Below are 22261 nucleotides of genomic sequence, written 5' to 3' on the forward strand. Positions count from 1 at the left end.
CAGAGAGAGAGAGAGGCAGAGACACAGGCAAAGGGAGAAGCAGGCTCCATGCAGAGAGCCCGATGCGGGACTCGATCCCTGGTCTCCAGGATCATGCCCTGGGCGGAAGGCAGGTGCTAAACCACTGAGCCACCCAGTGATCCTCTATATATATTTTTTTATTATCCTTTAATAGTTAGAGACTATTGAAATTATCAAAGTACAATAAAAATTGGTATTTTATTGCTTTTAACATAACACAAAAATCTTAGATCATTTTAACTTTTTTGACTCTTTCCCAACTTTTGGGCTGTTTGCTATGCATTTTTATTCTATGTATAATTTAAATCACACAGATCTTAATAACGTTGCTATATAGATAATACATTGGTTTAGATTTACCCACACATTTAATGTTTCCATTGCTTTTAGCTCCCTTTTACACTGAATCAAGTTTTCAGTTGGGTACGTTTTTCTTTTGCATAAAGAGTTGGCTTTCATCTTTATTTTAGATGAGTTCTATTGTAGAAGAGTTTTCTTAGTTATTTTTCAGTTTTGTTTTTATTTTTTGAGAATTTTTTTTTGTAGCATGTAGAATTCTAAGGAATCAGTTATTTTCTTTAATCCCTTTGAAGATATGATTCTATTTTTTTCTGGCTGATATTATGTCTGTTGAAAAGTTAGCTTTCAGTATTACTGTTGCTCATTTGAAGATAATATGCTGTTTCTCTTTAGCTGCTTCAAAGATTCTATCCTTGTCTTTGATTTTCAGAAGTTCAATTATAGTGCACATATTGTGATCTCTCTATTTATCTATCATCTATCCATTCATCCATCCATCTATCTTGGAATATGTAGAGATTCTTGAATTTGCAGTTCATATATTTCATCATTTGGAATTTTTTTTATTTTTAACATTTTTTGATCACTCTATCTCTATATATTGCTTCTGCCATTATTAGCTGTCTACTCTCCTTCTGGGACTTCAGTGGTTCACAAACTAATACTATGTGCCTCACATGTTTCTCATGCTGTTTTTAAAATGTTCCCTATTTTTTACTTTGTTTTAATCTGGGTGCTTTCTATTGACCTATCTAATAGTTTGTTATTCCTCTCTTCTGCTATATATAATCTTTCATTAAATCTATTTGTTTCTAAAAATTTAACAATTGCATTTGATTAATTTTTAAAATTATTTTGTAGATTTGATTGGATTTTGTAATAGATGCCGATATCACGGTGAAATTCTTCATCTTTCCATCTATTTTTCTGAGCATTTTAATTACACTTACTTTAAAGGCCTTCTCGGATAACTTCAATTTTTTGATCACCTGTGCATCTGTTTTTATTGCCTCCCTTTTATCTTGGCTTTTAACATTTTGTCTTGTCTCCTGGCATTCCTAAAAGCATTTGATTGAAGGTTGAATAATATGGATGAAAAATATGAGGGCTTTGGCTGCTGTTTAATTCTTCTGGAGAGGATTTATTTTACTATCTCACAGGCAGTTAGAGTGCAGGAACCTGGACTGGAATTGATGCAGTTTTGTAAGATCTACTCTAATTTTTTCTTACTCCTATGATAGTATCCTGAGTCTTACCTGGAAATCTTGGGTATTTATCAGGAGGAGACTCCTCTCTTCCTTTGTGGTCTCTGAAGTCCAATTTTTGTCTCTCTAGTTTTATGATTTTTGCAAGAGCTCTGCTCATCTTTCCATACTCCCTTCATGTGTTGTGATTCTCTGTGGAATAATTTCCCTGCCTGCCTCAGTAGCCCTGAACTCCAGGTTTTGCCTCCCCAGTCTTGGGAAGCTGCCAGCAGCTCATCTTCAGTTCCTATGTTAGAAGCCTCTTTCTACTTTTCTGTTTTCAACTTAAAAAATTAGCGAATATCTCAAGTGGAAAAGTACTAAAGAATATAATGTTTACCTCAATGTGTTTTTCTCCTCCCTGGCACTCTAGTTTGTTAGGTCCTATGTTCCATTGGTATCTCACTGATGCCTTCCAATAGATGTTTTTGTGGTTTTGTCTAATTTTTCTAATTGTTCTGGGTGAGAATTTTGGTCATCCCCAGCTATTCCACAAATTGGAAGTGGAAATCTTTATTGCATATTTTCTTTCCATTGTGTTTTCAGTTCTAAAATTTCCATTTGTTTCTTCTTTGTATCTTCTATTTCTTTGCAGAAAAATTTCTATTTCTTTTTCATTTTTTCCCTAGAGCATTCCTAATTATTCACTGAAACTTTTTCTTTCTTTCTTTCTTTTTTTTTTTTTTTTTTTTTTTTACAACAGCTGCTTTAAAATCCTGGTCAAATAATTCCAATATCTATGCCATCTTGACATTGTATCTGGTGGATATGTCCTCTCATTCAACTTGAGATTTTCCTGGTCTTTGGTGTAAGAAGTTATCTTTTATTATTTTTAGATGATGTTGATCAGTGAAACCAGGCTAGACCCTGCACATGCAAGCACACAGTCTCTGCAGACACTTACACCCCACGAGGGGGAGCCATGTTATTTCTGCTGAGTTATGGTCACACTCTGATCTCTGCTCACATAATCCTGGTGTCATTTACCACAAATGACAGGTTAAAGAAGGCACAGCTTTTTTCTGAGGTGTGTCTGGTGTTGTCCAAAAGGTTATGCCCTACGTGGCCACTCCCTTCCAGGTCCTTTGGCTAACGAGGCCAGGCTTCTTATTTTCTTATATTTGTTTGCTCATGGCTTTTGCCTGTACTTGCTGTTCTTTCCAGCCTGTGACCAGGATGGGATATATATAAGAGGCAGAAAAAAAAAACAAAATTCACCAGGCCATTCCTTGAATCCCAAAGTCCTTATAAATGCTCCCTTCTTTTTTTTTAGAATCTTCTGATGTTTATTTCATGTTTTTCATCTAGGGTTTATGGTTGTAAGAGGCAGAGAGGAATAGGGTAAACTGTCTACTCCATCATATCTAAAACTAGAAATCCTCATTATCTTTTAATATTTATCTTCCATTTAAACATTATTTTACAACCTTTTAATTTTCTAGCTTCTTGCAGTATGAAATTCTTAGAGTAATCACACTTCTGAGCAGAAGTAGCCATCAGGACAAGATGCTGTACAAATGACTTAGATTCTAGCATCTCAGCTCATGCCCAGAGAACTGCACTCTGGTGGCCAGAATTCTTTTGTTTCTTTTATAAAATGAAGTTCACGGTCCTTATTTTTCTGAGTATAAAACAAATCTTTGTTTACTAGAGTAAACTTATAAAATTCCTATTGTTTTATTTAAGGTTTTGAAATTGCTCCAAATCACAACTTGTAAGCAAAAATTTTTTTTTGTTTTGATATATTTCATATCATTTTTAATTATTTAATACTTTTCTTTTCATTATAATATGTAATGTCTTGATAGCTTTCTCATTCAAAATAGACCACCACAGCAAATTTCTAGACTTCACAGTCTTCTTTAGCTACCGCCAATCGTTTACTTTATCTGCCAGCCAATTTGTCAAAACACTTCAGTCTTCACTTCATTATGTGACACTCTGCAAACTGTTGCTGCCTGGTGTTCTCCACACAACCCTACCTCTGACCTTCACAAGGTCACTGACAACCTCCACATTTCTAAATGCAGGGAGCACTTTCTGGACTTTGCCTTGCTTGTCTTCTGACCAGAATTGATTACTATTTGACATTCCTCTTCCTCTTTCTTTTATTTGAAACAAAAACAGCATCTCTATTTTTTTCCCAGATGATTTTTTAATCTTTCTTTTTCTCTTCTTACTGTATCAAAAATATAAAATCATAGAAAACATTCAAATCATACTTAAGGAAAACTAAAATTTAATTTCCTTATCAATTCTCAGTGTACTTCTCCAGAGGAAGGCATGGTTAGATTACTGCTTATACTTTCACCAAATAAAAGCTTTATATTTGACGTTAGTATTTTCATATGCTTAAAATGCATTTATAATTCATATTAATTCTTTTATTGTCCTTTAACAGTCCCCCTTTGGACAGTGTTAGCCCATGTCTTAAGAGAGTAAAAGAAAAAAGAGAATTAAAAAATCATTCCCGAGTTTTCTGAGTTTCAAATAGACTACTAAAACTTATGTTAGGTAGGGTGCCTGGAAGGCTGTTGGTTAAGCATCTGCCTTTGGCTCAGGTCGTGATCCTGGGGTCCTAGGATCTAACTCATGATTCCAGGGTCCTGGGATATAGCCCCACATGAGCATCCTGCTCCCTCTAGCCCTCCCCCCTCCCCCTGCTATGCTCTCGCTGGTGCCTGCTCTCTCTCTCTCTCTCTCTCTCTCCCTCAAATGAATAAAGAAAAAGTCTTTTTTAAAAAAAAAAAAAAGAACTTACATTAGAGAAGAGTTTTGAGAAGAAAAGATTTTGAGTTTTAACTACATGCACTCTGAGTTATATATTTTTCCAGGGTCTCCTTTTTCACCCAAATGGTGTCCCATCTATATAATTCTGCAATTCAGAAACTCAGAAGTCACCTGAGCACCTCAATCCCACGTTCCATTCACTATTATTCTTATTTCCTAAACATCTCTAGCTTATTCTAGTTTTTTGTCCTTACTACCATCACCCTAGTCTAAACTACTAGCATCTCTCCTCTGGATTTCTTACTATTGTAATTACTAACCTAATATATCTCCACCCAAAACTTATCATACTCATCTATGTGGCTCATTTCAAAATGGTTTCCATATTTGCAGCTAGAATATCCTTGTAGAGTGCAAATACTGTGGTCTCCTATCAAACTCCAGAAATTTTTCATTGCCTTAACAGAGAAAAAAAATATAAATCATGATTTACAAAACCCCACATGTTATGCCTCAACTTTAAGCCTCCAGCTTCCTTTTTCATTCTCAACCTCTCATGCTCAGCTCAAGCTATACTGGCTTCTCAGCTCATTCCCTTCTGTTATGGTCAGGACCCATTCATAATAACTGAATCCACTTTCTATGCTTTCTTCAAACGTTTATTCTTAGATAATTTATCTTTTCTGATTTTTATTGTATATTCTGATGATTTTTTTAGTTTTTTAATTTCCCAAATCCTCTTATTGCTTCATTACTTTCTAGAATGATTCCCTATAATTTGCAAATGTAAAATAGTATTGTACTTAAATAATAATAATTGTGTTACCCACTTAACAATATTTATTCTGCTTGTTTTTTCCCCTCTTGTTAAATTGCATTGGTTATACTCCTAACAATACTATCATGGAGAGAGCAGGCATCTCTTCTGATTTTTTAATGTGTCATCAGCCATCATTCTGACTTTTGATTCTTATCACTCTTCCAAGAGTCACCCCAATTCCTAATAGCTTTTTCCACGCTAGTTTCACTTCATATGTATTACAAGTAAGGAGGGGGAATTCCCTCTTACTTGAGTGGATCTCTTTTCTTTGACATAAGAAAAAGAATTTAAACAAGTATTTTCACTTAAAGTTTTACAAAATTCTTTTAATAGTTGAATATATTCAATGTGGATAATGACAATAATCAACAGTTGATTGCTGTTTATTCAAAATACTTTCTTTTTATTATAATCTCTCTATAATAAGCACTTTTATACTTCAAAGTTTTTGCATTTTAAATGATTTATTCTTAGGGTATATTCTTAGAAATTATGTTCTGTATCAAATATCTGACATTTTTTAAAAGGCTATTGATAGGTAAATATGGCCAATTGCTTCCTGAAAATTTTCTACTAATTAATAATTCCATTAAAATAAGCTTAATTTTCAAGCTTCTCCTGCAATAAAAGAAGTAAAAAGAGCCTTAGGCTGCTAAGTCAGGCTGGCTGCTCATACTCTGACAATTTTGCTTCTTCTCCTCTACACCTCTTCAGTCTCTTCCCCTAACCCTCTTCACCATTCACAAGGGTGCTGACAGGTCAGGCATGATGAGGATACCGGGTTTGACTTAGGAAAGCTATAAACACAGAAGAGCTCGCTGACTCCTGGTACAGTAATAACAATATTGGTGTTACTATTTCTATTCCTACTTGCTTTTGGCACATGACAGTCTGCTCTGGAAAAAACTGAACATGTTTTTCACTGCCAACATGTCCTACTAATGATCACTGCAAAAATGCCAGCTGTAGCTACAAAGGGGAAGATTTTTCTGATTTTCCTGCTTTTAGGGACAGGAAGGGGGGAAAAAGTACTAAATGAATGTGAATTGGAAGCCAGTTACTTAGACATTCTTCCTTCTCTGGTTTTATACCTTCACCCAAATCTCTTGTGCTGTGCTGTCAAGATAAAATTTTCCCTATTTGCTCTCTAACCAGGTTTTTCTGCTTAAACTGTGGATTACATCCTCATTACATTCAGAAATGGTGTGGGCTGTATCATTATATTCATATGAAAATAGGAGAGAGGTGCCAGGTTCTCTTCTAAACTATTCTGCTCGCCTGCATTCTTCGATATTTCTGCAAGGTTTGCTGGGAGAATCAGTGCTTCAGGCAGTGTCCATTTCATGTTCTCTGTTCTCTGGAAGTGGCTCTGATCAGGACCATACTTAGGGAGCACAAATGCTATTTGGAATTAATATCCAGAACCAAATTCAGCCAGTGACAAGGCAACTACTTCTCTCTTGGAGCATTCTGTGAGTGGAAATGAGGAGCTTAATTGCACTCCACAATCCCCAAGGCCACCTGGCCATGGTGTTCACATTTATTTCAGCCGTGGCCTTGTCAGGTTGATTACATAGTTAAAACCAAGACTCTTTTGCATAGGTTTCTAGAGCAGTGCAGCTGCTTAGCTGCCTAGAAGCATTAATAACCTGGAATCAGAGTGACAGGAAAGTTCCAGGCCCCAGTCCTCTACTGGGAGCTCCGGCCAATGTCTGTTTGTCTTTGAAAGAGCAACTAGAAAATGTGAAATTTGCTCATGCCATTTTTTTCTTTAATAATAAATATGTGTAGTGCTCAGTGAGGGCTTACTCTTTTCTAGAGGCCTTACATAAATAATTTTCAATTCTCATAACCTTGCTAGGTAGTTATTTTGGATTTTATTTTTGAGATAAGGAAAGCACAGTTCAGAGTCTTTAGGGGTTCCACAAGGACACAGCACTAAAACTGACAGAGCCAAGATCTGATTCAGATTGCCTGACATCATAAGGTAGACTCTTCCTCCCAGGAAACACTTTTGCACAGTCTTCATTAGTATCTTCATGAGACCAGCAAGTGCATCCTGCCTAGTATTAATAAATGACATGACAGAACCACAGCAAGCCAGGGTTTGGGTCATGGAGAAAGGCAGCTGAATATGTTAGCACTGGGAAAGAGATGTGGTATTTAATTTAAATTTAATACTTAAATTAAATTTAAGTATTTAAATACTTAAAGCCTACTATTAATATTTCACAGCAAAGATCTAAACTGCTTTGCTTCCTCATTGGCTCATTGGCTCTCATTCTGTTCCACATGGGGAACAATTTAGGGCCCTCCTCAGACTGTGCCAATCAGATTTTGTCATCCCTCCACTTACAAATCTTAAACGATTTTCATCACCTTAAGGATCAATTCCAAACTCCTTAAAGTGGCAAATTGAATTCTTATCTTTCATTGCTCCCCATCTATTTTGCCATCCCATCTTTTTCTCTCCATATGAATTATCTGGAGTTCCTTGAGCAAACCTTTTTTACCTGTGTCTCTAAGATAGCGTATAAACTGTGGCTCCTGGCAGGAACACCTCCCTAAATGAATTCATCCTGCACTCCCACTTCTGTTTTCCACAGTACAATAACTTAAGGGTCAGTCACCTACTCTCAGAAGCCCTCCCTGACTGATAATTCTGACTGAACAGCACACAGCACACAGCATGCTGAGCTGTGATTTGGTTTACTTGAATTCTCTTGGTCTAGACTGTGGAGTCCTTGGGAATGTGTACTATCCAGGAATTACATATTAGGCTGTTAAACACTGACCACAAAGAATCAGGCAAAGGTTGGGTGATCTAGTACCTGAGTTCTTATTTTTCTTGGTTCAAAGAAGTAAAAGTCTTCCGGATTACCAGTTTTCCTAAAAGGGATAATTGATTTTGAATCATTTCAACTTCAAATATTTATTGAGCTTTTACTACAAGGTCTTCTTGGAGTCCTATTTCTCCAGGGTAAATAAAAATTGTACTATTTACCTAAAAATGGGGCTTCAGGAGATAAGATTACAAGCTAAAGTTTTTGAAACAAGAATTTACTTCAAATAATGTGAAACATGTACTGTATGCCAAATTGATCATATTCAGCAGTTTATAACATAAACTAAAGCCCTGGTTCAGTTAAAAAACTGATGTGTGCTGTGATACCAGATATAAGGAGTGAATGCTAATGTCCTCTGGAGGAGTTAAACAAAAAAAAATCAAATATCTCCTTAAAATATATCCTCATATAAAACAAACCTTTGAGAATAATATGGTTTAGTTGGCTTCAATATATGTTCTTAAAATTTTTTTTTCTATATGTAGTTAGAGAAAATAAAGTATAGGGTTTAATGGTTTAAAGAAAAAGTTTAGTTGAGCCTGAAATTAACATGTATATATTCAAAATGTCTTATCTTGAGCAATACTCTTGTGTCCGGTCATAGATTTAGCTTCAGTGATTTAAAAGGCACATGGGTTGCTCAGTTGGTTAAGCATCTGCCTTTGGCTCATGTCATGATCCCAGGACCCTGGGATCAAGTCCTGTCATTGGGCCCCCTGCTCAGCAAGGAGTGTGCTTCTCCCTCTTCCTCTGCTCCTCCACCCTGCTCGTGTGTACTCTCTCTCTCAAATAAATAAAATCTTTTAAAAAATAAGTAGAAACATAGGTGCGATAGTATTGTTTTATACATAAATATCAAATAGAAGTGGTTGAACCACAGGATTGGACTCCAAGGAGAAAGTCTGGATTTTCAGTGGGTATACTACTACAGACTCTGTGGTACACAAATGGAATGTGGTATACACTCCACAAGTAATGATAATAGCAATAATAGTGTTTCTTACACATTTAAGGAAGAATCTATTCACTCTCCTAATTCTCATTGTCCTATTCTTTAGGAGAGTACTTTAACTCATTACTACAAAAAAGAATGAAGAGTATTATGCATACTTTTTTATTTTCAGAATATATTTTCAAATTATTAACAAACTAAAATAAATATATATGGATTATCTGTACTGGTATTTCACATTTGTGAGTTAAATAAAACAAGTATTGAGAAAGAACAAAGCTAGAGATATCACAATTCAAATTTCAAGATATACTACAAAGCTGATATAATCAAGACAGTATGTTACTGGCACAAAAATAGACACATAACTCAATGGAAAAGAATAGAGAGCCCAGAACTAAACCCACAGTTGTATGGTAATTAGTCCTTGACAGAGGCAAGAATATCAATGGGGAAAAGACAGTCTCTGCAATAAATAGTGCTGGAAAAGGGATTGCTGAATGCAAAAGGATGAGTCTGGACCACTTTCTTTCACTATACACAAAAATAAACTCAAAATAGATTAAGAACCTAAATATGAGATCTGAAAGCACAAAACTTCTAGATGAAAACAGGCAGTAATCTCTTCAGATGTTGGCCTTAGAGATATTTTTCTAGATATATCTCCTTATGCAATGGGGACAAAAGCAAATATAAACTATTGGGACTGTATCAAAATGAAAAGCTTTTGAACAGTGAAGGAAACCATCAACAAAACAATAAGGCAACCTACTGAATGGGAGAAGATACTTGCAAATGATATATATGACTAGGGATTAATATCCAAAATACATAAAGAACTTAACTTGACACCAAAAAAAAAAAAAAACCCACAAATAATTTCATTTAAAAATGGGCAGAGGACCCAAATAGACATTTTTCTCAAAGAAGACAGAATAACCCTTGCTCACTGTTGATGGGAATGATAATTTGTACAGTCACTGTGGAAAATAATTTGGAGGTTCCTTGAAAATTTAAAATAGAATTACCATATGAACCAGTAGTTCTACTCCTGAGAATTACCTAAAGAAAATGAAAACACTAATTCAAAAAGATTTTTGCACCCCTATATTTATTGCAGTGTTATTTACAATAGCCAAGATGTGAAAGCAACCCAGTGTCCACCAATAGATGAATGGGTAAAGAAGATGAGATATTTATACACACACACACACACACACAAACAATGCAATATTTCTCAACCATAAAAAAGAATGAGATCTCACCATTTGTAATGACATGGATGGACCTAGAGGATATAAGGTTAAGTAAAATAAGTCAGACAGACAAAGATAAATACCATATGATTTCTCTTATATATGGAATTTAAGAAAACAAATGAACAAACAGAAAAAAGGGACAAAAAAACAGACTCTTAAATACAGAGGACAAGTTGATGGTTGCTGGAGAGGAGGTGGGTGGAGGGATGGGTAAAATTGATGAAGGGGATTAAGAGTACACTTACTGTGATGAGCACTGAGTAATATATAGAATTGTTGAATCATTATATTGTACACCTGAAACTAATATAACACTATGTTAATTATACTTAAATCTAAGAAAATAGGGATGAGTAAACTATAAAAAATAAAAAAGCAAACAATAACAGAATAAGTAGAGTTGATCAGTGTGATCAAAGAATAAGCAAACTACTACAGTTAAAGAGCTTCTTTTTAAATGATTTAATTTCTCAGCCTTTTTAAAACCATCAGCCCCCTTGATTAGGAAGATTTTATAGAGTTTAACTTTCTGCAGTTGGCACTGAGTTCAAGCTCACATTATTTGTTTCCCAATTATAACAGTGTATTATTAGATGTACTTTTGCAAATTGCATAGTACCCTCCTCCTATCTACCTTGAAAATCACATGTCAGCTTTTGTATACACAGAAATTTACCCACCACTTAGCCAATCACCAGACTTGAAAAGATATGCTTTAATGAGAAATACTTTGATAAGGTCAGCTTCTACCCAGAGTCATGATGCAGTCCTTGTCAAATGGAGAGAGACCCCATCCTGCAGGAGGGGTTGCATAGAGTGATTGTCAGGAAAGAACTCACGATATATAAGTCCACTTCCTCAAAGGGAACACAACATAAATGGAAAATTGGGAAAGCACTCATTTTACAATTGTAGTTTCAGCTTTTTCCTCGAACTTCAAGAATTTTGCTTATACATACTTATATAAAAATCTTGTGTCTGTATAAAACTTCACTTCTAAATATCATAAAACTATTGCTATGTTTTTAAAAACAAAATATAAAAAACCTTCAGGTTGTATACTTTATTTAGTTACATTATAAAACTTCATTAAGCCTTAAATAGCTAAAACTCTTGATTAAAGAATTGAAATTTGAGGGGTGCCTGGGTGGCTCAGTTGGTTAAGCGTCTGCCTTTAGCTCAGGTCATGATCTCAGAATCCTGGGATTGAGCCCTGTGTGGAGCCCTGCAAAGAGCTCTACATTTGGTTTTCTGCTCAGTGGGGAGTCAGCTTCTCCCTCTCCTCCTGTGCCTCCTTGTGTGCTCTCTCTCTCTCAAATCAATAAAATCTTTTTTTAAAAAAGATTTGTAATTTGAAGAGATGAATATTTTAACCCTTTTTCCCCTTGGGGACTTTCAATTTGGTAATCTGTTTACTGTTTCATTAGGTGAGCAATGTAATCAGAGACCCATAGTGCTATAGAAATTACCAAGTTTAATGATTCAGGAATTCCCCTGAAGTGAAAATAATAACTAAACTGAATAATCTAAATTGATTAGTTTTACTTGTATCATAACAACTCTTGGGACCATAATATTAAACCTATCACTTCATGATTTTCCATGAATTCATTTGTATATCTCAATATCCAAAAGCAATTTTGCAAATGCAATTACCATTTCATTAAAAAAAATGCTTTGGTTTTGTCCTTAAGGGAGTTTTTATGTTTTATAATGCAAAATCATTAGGTAAATCTCATAACAAAATCAAGTTATTTCCATTATGAGGGCCATCTCTCTGATTCCTGAATTATACACTAAAGCACTGTATAGATTGTACTGATGTCTGTTGGTGAGTACACTCTGGCCATCTTATCAATCAAGAATAAAGTTGTTAGGCATTGGGAAGGACATAAATTTGGGAGGCCGAAAATCTGTCCTCAGGGAGCTTAGAATCTGTGATTTTTTATTTTATTTTATTTTTTTTTATTTTATTTTTTTAGAATCTGTGATTTTTTAGAAGACAACATATAAAATAATTATTTTTGAAAAATATATGGTACATTGGGGTGATTGAAATATAAAATATAATCTATACATTCAAAAGAATATTGTCATTCAAAGGGCCATTTTGGCAAACTTTCTGTTAAGTGTGTTAATACTGCTTCAGCATAATAATTTTAGAATTGACATTAGTAAAATTCATCAATATATAATATATAATATTAATAAAATAGTTTGTAATAAGAATTATTCACCAAAAATAATGGTTTATTCCAGATATGCAAGACTGCTTCAATATTCAAGAATTAACCAATCAAGGTAATCTATCATATTAATGGAAGAAAAATCACATGATCATATCAATCAATCCAATAAAAGCATTTGACAAAATTCAACACATATTCATGACCAAATTCTTAGTAAAAAAAAAAAAAAAAGGCATAGAGGAGAATTTCCTCATCTTGATAAAGAATATCTATTTTAAAAAACTCTACAGCTAGCATTATACTTAATGGTGAGAATGGTTGCTTTCCTCCTAAATTGGGAAGAAACTAAGATGTTCATGTTACCACACTCATTCAACATAATACTGGACGTTCTGGCCAGTGCAGTAAGGCAAAAAAATGAAATACAAGATACACAAACCAAAACTAAAACTGTTTTTATTTGCAGATGGCATGATTATCTACAGAGGGAACCCCAAAGAATGTACAAAAAGCTTCTAAATTTTGGTCATAAGCTTTAAAATTCAGGTAGATATGCAAAGGACCCAGAATAGCTGAAACAATCTTGAAAAAGAACAGTGTCAAAGGACTCACAATTTCCATTTCAAGACTTATTATAAAGCTACAGTGATTAAGCCAGTGTGGTACTAACATAAATATAGAAATATAAGTCAACAGCATAGAATTTAGAGTCCAGAAATAAGCCTTTATATTTATGGTCAATTGACTTTCAAAGCAAGAGTGTCAAGATAATTGAATGAGAAAAGAATAATCTTTTCAACAAATGGTCCCGGAACAACTGAATATATGTATGCAAAAGAATGAATTTGAACCCTTACCTTCCCCCTACCTCATAATACACAAAAATGGACTCAAAATTGATCATAGCCCTAAATGTAAGAGATCGGGCTATGAGCTCTTTGAAGAAAACATTGGAATAAATCTTTGTGGTCTTGGATTAGGCAATGGTTTCATAGATACTACACCAATTTACACTGACAAAACAAAAAGTAGATATATTGGAATTCATCAACATTAAAACATTTGTGATCCAAAGGATACTATAAAGTAATTGAAAAGATAACCCACATAACTGGAGAAAAAATTTGTAAGTCATATAGCTATTGAGGGATTAATCAGAATATATAAAGAACTCTCACAATTCAACAATGAAATATTAATAACCCAGCTAAAAAATGGGCAAGGTGTTTGAATAGACATCTCCCAAGAAGATACTATATAAATGGCCAAGAAGCAAATGAAAAGTTTCTTACTATCATTAGTTTTTAGGGAAAAGCAAATAAAGTGTAATTATTGTGCAATTGTATGAATATACTAAAAGTCATTCAATTGAACAATTTAAAGGGGTGAAGTTTGACATATGAATTATATCTCAATATAAGACTCATTAAAATAATAATAAGCTTAGTGTATAGAACCTTTAAAAATTGTCAAATTAAAATTTTTTATGTATTATCATATATTAATCAGAAGAGTAACATGAGCTGCCTGTGGTTGTAGACCCTCCTCCACACTGGAGGAAAAAAAATAGAGGAAAAAAAAATAGGTTGTTGGATTAGAAAATTGAAAACTTAGAGGAAAAAAAAAGGAAAAAAAAATAGGTTGTTGGATTAGAAAATTGAAAACTTTATACAGCAAAACACTTTGCAATACCAAAGTCCATTTATATTTATCAGATAATTACTACTGATTTTAGTTTCTAATACCTTAGAGTAAAATAAAAGCATTGTAAATTTGGAATAACTCATAATAATGTAAGGTTTCTAATTTTCAAATTAACAGTAATAATAAAACATCCTGAACAACGTAAATATCCTACAATATTTTGAAAATCAGTTGGAATCTGGTAAGTCAATATATACTTTCATTATTTCAAATTTTCATTTAAGAACTTTGAATATTTTTTGGCAGGAACAGATTCAGAGTTATGAACATTTATTAACATATAAACAATGAACAGATGTTATAAAAAATATATACATCTTCTCCAAATTAGATAAATCATTCTTGCCTCATGAAAAAAGTCTTTTGCGAGGTGGTTGAATTTCTCATGATGATAATCATATTGAGAGTTTATAATACTAAAGCAAGCCTTCTGTGTTGATCTTTGTTTTTACTGTTTATTTGCTTAATTATTATGAGAAAATAAGGAGGGAAGGGAATGGAATAATTGAGTTGGTCAGTAGTTTGTTTCACTGCCACAGGCCTCCTATTTTGGATGTCAGGAGAAACCCCTCTGCCTCTGTCTTTATTGGCCTAGTCTATGTAAGTAGACCAGCATTTTGTTTATTCGTTTAAGTGTCGAAGTCCTTCTTGGGCAGCAAGCCTACTCCTCACATCTTGCTTAACTCTAACAAGTTTGTTCTCCTGCGAGGGTGGACCTTTTTAGGAACTGGTCTCTTGCCTACCACTTCCAGTGAGATTATCCATTTGCTACTTGCTAATTGCTAATGGCTTCTGTCTATTACTTGACCCCTGATGCAACATTATGCTAAATGGAATAAAACAGTAACAGGTGGTAGCACAAGACCAAATAGTATGATTTTGTTTGTATGAAATGTTTTTAATAGGCAAATCTATAGAACAGAAAGTAGATTAGTACTTGCTTAGGTCTGTGGGGATGAGAATACAGGAGAGTGGGAGTTAAAGGATAAGGAGTTTCTTTTTGAGATAAAGAAAATAATGCTGTAAAATTGACTATGGCAATGGTTTCATATGTGTGTGAATATACCAAAAAATGTTAAAGTATATACTTCAAATGGATGAATTTGGTGGTATGTGAATTATCTCTGTGTGAATAATATCTCAATAATGATGTAATAAAAAAGAATGGACAAGCAAACGTGAAAAATACTGATCTCTGTTGGAATCAATTCTAAATTTACAGCATCCCTCAATAGGAGTCCTGGTAACTCCTTGCATCCTTGTTCTCCTTCCATGCCTTCCACCCCCGCCACCTCACCCCCACACACCGTGAGCTAGCTTAGTTTCTCTGTTCTTCTTTATTCCATCTTCCTAACTTTCCTCCTGATCTTTTCATGATCTTTGAAAGAATCATTTCAAGAATCAAGTATACCTGGTAAGTTGAGTTTTCTAAGGATTCCATGGTTTGAGATGTTGTCCACACTGTTCCCAGTGTGGGAGCTGCTCTCTATAAATTTGCCCAATGTCTAGTCAAGTTTAAGGCTGTAGACTTGACAATGTCTAGTCAAATTTAAGGCTATCGCTGAGACTATTTTACTTCATGAAAAAAATAATGTTTATCGGACCTCAATAGGCTTTATCCAGAGATGTGGAAAAGGGTTCATACTCTAGCAACAAACATCAAGATATGGGAAAGCCCTTAGCAGTTTTTAAGAAAAGAAAGTAGCTTTGCCAAAGCAGGGATTGAGTAAGTAGGACACTAGAAAAGCAAGCAGGGACAAGAGTGTTGGGGAGGGCTTGCATCCTGTGCTGAGAAATGTGAGAAGGGGATCACCCTTAGGCAGTGGAGGATCTCTGAGTGTTTGATAATAGTCAAATACAAGAAGATATTTTGTCTCCATATTATTTTGGTGCTTTTTGATGGTTTCTAAATCTATTCTCAATTTGTAGCATATGGTCACACAAAACTAATTTTCTTCCCTTGAAATGATCATTTCATGTTTTAAAACCATCGTTAATTTAATTTTATACAACTCTAATGGTTATCATGAGTCATATTCATTATCACCGTTTTTATTATATAAGTTTTTGGGTTAAATATTAACTAGGCTTTTAAATTTCTAGCTAAATATTTTATCACAGACCCTTTGATTTTGTGGTAGTTGTTTCATAGTAGCTATTTGGTAGCCATAACTGAGCAACCTGAATGTTTCAAATTTTTGGCACAAAGGCTACATAATTTAGAAATAAGAGCTTTTTTAAAAATTAAAAAAATTGACAATCTATAAACATAAAATTGCTAAATAAAACTAATACAAAACTCCTAGGAATCACAGTGATCAGATTGTTAGATTGATTAATTTGCAAATCAGAGCCACATAAGCAAGGTGCATTTTAGTCATAGGCTCCCTGTCCTATTTCTCCTGAAAAAATTTTAGTAAGATTCTGACAGGACCCAGAGAATCAGTTTTGACCACTGCCACTCTATTTTCCCTGCAACCCATTTAGATAATTATTAACTTAGCTATGCTAATTATCATCACTGTTTATGAGCAGTCTCTAGAACATTCTCAAATGGAAGTGATCTCTACCTCTCTTTAAGTCTCAAATGTTTCAATTGTCACTCTTATACCTTTTTCTTCCTACCTAGTGTCTAGTATATCTCATATGTATGCCTAAAATCTTTAATTGTTGATAAGCCACTTGAAGTCCAGATCATCTTTTTTTCCATCCCTCATTGTGCTTAGGGGAGCATCAGCAAAGAGTAGGCTCTCAAGTATCTTTGAACAAATGAATGATATCTTTTTCTCATTATCCTCTCTTAAGTTTCTCTCTCTTACAGCAACCTTGGTTAAAATTCCTCCTTTCAGAGGCAGCCCCGATGGCCCAGCAGTTTAGCACCACCTTCAGCCCTGGGTGGATCCTGGAGTCCTGGGATCGAGTCCCACGTCGGGCTCCCTGCATGGAGCTTGCTTCTCCCTCTGCCTGTGCCTCTCTCTCTCTCTCTCTCTCTCTCATGAACAAATAAATAAAATCTTTAAAAAGAGAGAAATTATTAGCATCCATTATATTTCAACGTAAATTAGTGAATATCTACTTAGAAAAAATAGCACTATATGAAGAGGCTAAGAGATGGACAGAGTAAAAAAGACCCTCAAGGAGACTATATAGATAGATAGATAATATATATATTGAAGTAGTATATTATAATCTTTCAAAAAACAAAGATCATAAAATTAGAGATTGTCCAGATATATCTTACACATTTTTGTTACTCATTTTTGAAAATTGAACTAAAAGAAATTTTCAAAGAATAACTAGAAACACATCTATTTCAAATAAGCAATCTCGGTTTATCTGCACTCACACACACACACACACACACACACACACAAAATGCATCTTTTTTGTCCCACTTTGATTTTTTTCAAAGAGAACTTTTTATGACTTTTATGTACAGAAAATTCAACAACACACAATTAGCCCAGTTTGGTAGCCAGTTCTTTAGCCGTTGCCTTTTCCTCCTTGGCAATTTGAGCTGCTGTCTTTGGATTTAGGACATTGCCTCCCCAGTGATGGCAGATCTCATTGTATCCGTCATTGTATTTGGTCCTGATGGTTTCTACCTACCTAGCCAGAGTTCCTTTGTCTTCCAAGTTAAGCTGTGTGAAAATGATAATGGTGCAGATCTTCCTGTGGACCAGACACCCCTGTTTGGCCTTCTCCTTGATAATGCAGTAGGGAACTCCCACCTTATGACATAGGACAGGCAGGAAGACAGCCAGCTCATTGAGATCCACAACATGTGCAATCACTACCAGCTGAGCTGCTCATTTTCCACCAAGGTGGTGACACTATTAACCCTAGCTCGAAGGACAGGCAGCCTCTTAGTGGGGACATCCCCTTTGCTGGCAGCTTTCTTTTCAGCCTGGAGCAACAATCTCTGCTTCTTCACCTGCTTGGTCTCTGGTCTGTATTTGTGGGCCAGCGTAAGCAGTTGAGTAGCTGTTTGGTGGTCTAGGACCTTGGAGAACTGGTCATCTCAGGAGGCACTTTTTGATATATAGAGAGAATAGCCCTTTGCCACTGCAGCCAGATGTAAAGGGGCCATTTGACAAAGTGGACGAGGTCCCTTTTGGGCCAGAAATTCTGTCTGATGCCAAAATTCTTGGGCCTTTTCTCAAACAGGGGATTGACCACTTTCTTAACCTCCTGCTTCTCCATGACAGCAGGGCTGGGGGCTACTTTTTTCCCCTAAGCCTTCCTTCCTTCCACCACCCTGGATGGCTGGAGCCATCTACTTTGATTTTTTAAAAAATTTTTCTTATTTGAATATAGTTGATATGAAATGCTACATTAGTATCAGGTGTACGACTTAGTGATTTGACAAATTCGTACACTATGCTATGTTCACAAGTATAGCTGCCATCTGTCCCATTACAGCACTATTACATTATCATTGACTGTATGCTTTATGCTCTGCTTTTTATTCCCATGACTAACTCATAACTGGAGGCCCTTTCCCCTTTCCCTGTTTTGCCCAATGCCCTTCTCTGCTCTGGCAACCATCAGTTTGTTCTCTGTATTTTTAGTTATGATTTTGCTTTTTGTTTATATATTCTTTTTTTCCACATTCTATTTATGAGTGTAATCATATGGTATTTGTACTACTTTTGATTGATATCATTAACAGATGGGTTTCTTTAAGTTAGGTTCACAGATCAAACTTCCTCATACTGTCTTTCTCTAATAGAAATCATGATTTTGGTTGACAGTTTAAGCAACTATTTATTTTTAACTTATTTTAAGGTTGGTTGATTTAACTGTTTTAAACTTTTTAAATTCTCAGTTTCTATTTAACTGTTTTAAACTTTTTAAATTCTCAGTTTCTATATAAAGTGTATGGCTCTTGATCGTAGGATATATCCAGCTGTTGCAATTGTTTTTAGTGCCTCTATGTCAAGTGACATAGAGGAGGATTTGATGGCAGGCTTTGGAATTCTTTTTCTGTAAATGAGTATACAACACATTCCAAAATAAAATATGTAATATGCCCATAACTAGTAATGAATTTAGGATACACAATATTATTGCTACATTTATAAGTTACCCAACAGAAGGAAGCAAATTCTAGATCTCACTGATCTTCATCAAGATTTAATAGGTAACCTGGTTGCCCCAAGGCTTTCTTGGCTGGTGAACAATCTTGGCTGATGTGAAAAGATTCCTTTGAAGTGTTGCGGATTTGTTTCATAATTTAAATTAGTCAAGGACAAGGAAGACTTGAAGACAGAGGATAACTCAGTGAAGAGATAGACCATTGTAAAGAAGGAAGAATCTTGCAGCACAACAATTCTGGGAAATAAGAAACTTGAGTAAGTCAGGCAGTATAAACCCAAGTATTGGAGGATTTGAGGTGTGAAATAAAAATCTAATAGCAAGGACAGACCCTTTCTGAATGTTAAATCACAAAGTACAAAAATTAGCTGAGTGCAAAGTCATTGCTGAAAGTTGGAAACTGTGAGCTCTTAGGGGGTTAAAACCTGTGACAATATATCATAAACTTGGAAAAAACAACAGTATTTTGGTGCTGCTAGGACAGGCAATGTAGAGAGGACACCTTATGGTGGGGAATGCTCCTCTTATAGCCACGTGCAGCAGCCTCCACAAGATTAAGGGTCCTGGCCTCCCGCCACACACTTTATTCACTCTCCCTGTGAAGAAGGCATGCATTATCCCTTTGATGGATCACAGGTGTTGATTTGCTTCTCCACTGGGGTAGAGTAGGGAATAGATTCAAATCTATTGAAATGACATTGTTTGGTATTTGCTGATTGCATTTCTCCCCTCTCTTCTCTGGATTAATGTGAGGTGAAGATCTTTTATTTTTAGAATAAATTACAATGAATAGAGAGTTCCCACATACCCTACACCTAGTTTCCCTTATTATCTCCTTACAATATTAGTGTGGTATATTTGTTAAAATTAATGAACCAATATTGATACATTATTATTAAATAAAGTCTATACTTGATTCAGATTTCCCTTCTCTGTTCCACTGAGGTTATCATGTGACATTTAGTCATCATGTCTCCTTAGGCGCCTCTTGGCTCTCACAGTTTCTCAGACTTTCTTTGTTTTGCTGACCTTGATGGGGTTTTGAGGACTTTTGGTCCAGTAATTTGTAGGATGTCTCTCAGTTGGGATTTACTGGTGTTTTTCTCATGACTAGAACAGGATTATGGTTTGGGAGAGGAAGATCACAGAGGTAACATGTCATTCTTAACAGATCACATAAAGGGATAAACTATCACCATGACTTTTCACTGTTGATGTTGACTTTGATCACCTGGCTGAGGTAGTGTTTGTCAAGTTTCTCTAGTTAAAACTTGTGTCCTTTCCATAATATATTATTTGGAAGGAAGCCATTGTACACAATTCACACTTAAGAACTAGAGAGTCCTGCTTCACCTCTTTGAGGACTGGCTGGCTATACACTCTGTTCAATGTTAACATTAAGCATTGGATACATGTATTTGTTGCTTTGCAACATTTTATAAGGGAGTTGTGCTGTTCAGTTACTGGAGATATTTATGAACTTATAAGGCAACTGACAGAAAATTGTGGTTTGGGCAGAGGTACAGAAATGAGTAAGGAAAAAAATGTATTCTTCATTCATTGGATTTTTTTTTTTTTTATCACTATGACCCTGGCTTCAAACTTGATGTGAATATCAAAGGCTTGCTCTCACGGAGGTATAGTTAAGCACAATAAACAAACAAATATACAAACAAACAAACAAACAAACCAGCAAATCTATAATAAAACATGTAGGCAGAAATTTAAGCTATAACTGTTTTTGCTGCCTGAAGTCAAATTTCTATAGAATAGAGCAGTGTTTCCCAGAGCTTAGTGGGGATTTATTGGAAATGACACAAAAAGGTGGATCTTTCAAGTAAGCCAGAATATGACCCTGTTGATTTCCTAGAGAAGTGTGGTACATAACTCTCAGTCTTCAAAGGTGGGTCCCCTACAGGGCCTGAAGGCAACAAGATCCTCTGTGAGTTAAACAACAAAATGACTGGGCCAGTGAACATAATTCTCTCATCATAACCAAATGAATTTTTCACAAGCTGCCTATTTATTCATATCACTTCCATTTGAATTAAAATATTAATTTTACTTTACTTCTTTAACTATCATTTAGGCTTTAGATCCTTACCTATATAGCCTAGGCAAGAAGTTCCTAAAGAATATTTCAAATCACAAGGTCACAGGATGTCAATAGACAGTACACACAACATGTTAATCTTGGAATTCATTGAGTTTGATGAAATCTGAGGTTTATTTTCTATTTTTTCTTCGTATTAATTATTTTAGGTTTTATTTATTCATGAGAGACACACAGAGAGAGGCAGAGACATAGGCAGAGGAAGAAGCAAGCTCCCCGCAGGGAGCATGTTGCAGAACCTGATCCCAGGACCCTGGGATCATGACCTGAGCAAAGGCAGACATTCAACCACTGAGCCATCCAGGTGCCCCTTCTTTGTATTAATTAGACTTAAACGTGACTGAAATCAGGAGTTCTGTGAATGCCAAATTATTCATTTTATGCTTCTTCCATGTTGAAAGAGCCCCAATATTGTATGATGTCCAGTTTTGCCCAGATTGGCTCCTAAGCAAGATATGACTGTTATAAACCCATTACAATGATCCTATTCTAGCAAGTGATTTATTTAGGCTAAGATCTGCCCTAGTTCTGAGACTTGAGGGAAATCCCCTGAGAATAGGGACTTTGGGAAAGAGTTTATATCACTTCTTCAATTAGATGAACAAAGAAGAGATTGTATATTTTCCTATATGGATTGAGTTCCTGGTCTGTGACCATTTGTAAGCACCAAGGGTGCTAGCTTGGGATACTCAGACATGTTAAGAATGACAAAACAGTCAGATGAAAAGAATTTTAGTGTCATAATGTCATTGAACAACTCAATTAACAAATTCTGGATCATTTGTTTGTGAAATGACAAGCTTTCTTCCTTTTTGTTTAAGCCAATTGAGTCAAGGTTATTTGTTATTTGTAACCAAAGCATCCCGTAAGATACTAGGGTTATATACATAAAATCCCATAGATGAAAGAATTTAAGACTATTTAAGATATTTCAAAGATAATTTTGTCTTTAAATGGTTTTTCAGTGTATGACTTTAGAGCCTAAT

At 35.1% G+C, this 22261-nt stretch overlaps 1 pseudogene; it reads right to left on the reverse strand.

Annotated features, from left to right (window-relative positions):
- Positions 1-17523: 17523 nt before the first annotated feature.
- LOC112658294 (60S ribosomal protein L7a-like) lies at positions 17524-19298 on the reverse strand (annotated as a pseudogene).
- Positions 19299-22261: the final 2963 nt, after the last annotated feature.

Source organism: Canis lupus, chromosome 12 (genome assembly GCF_003254725.2).
Source record: "Canis lupus dingo isolate Sandy chromosome 12, ASM325472v2, whole genome shotgun sequence".
Lineage (NCBI taxonomy): Eukaryota > Metazoa > Chordata > Mammalia > Carnivora > Canidae > Canis > Canis lupus.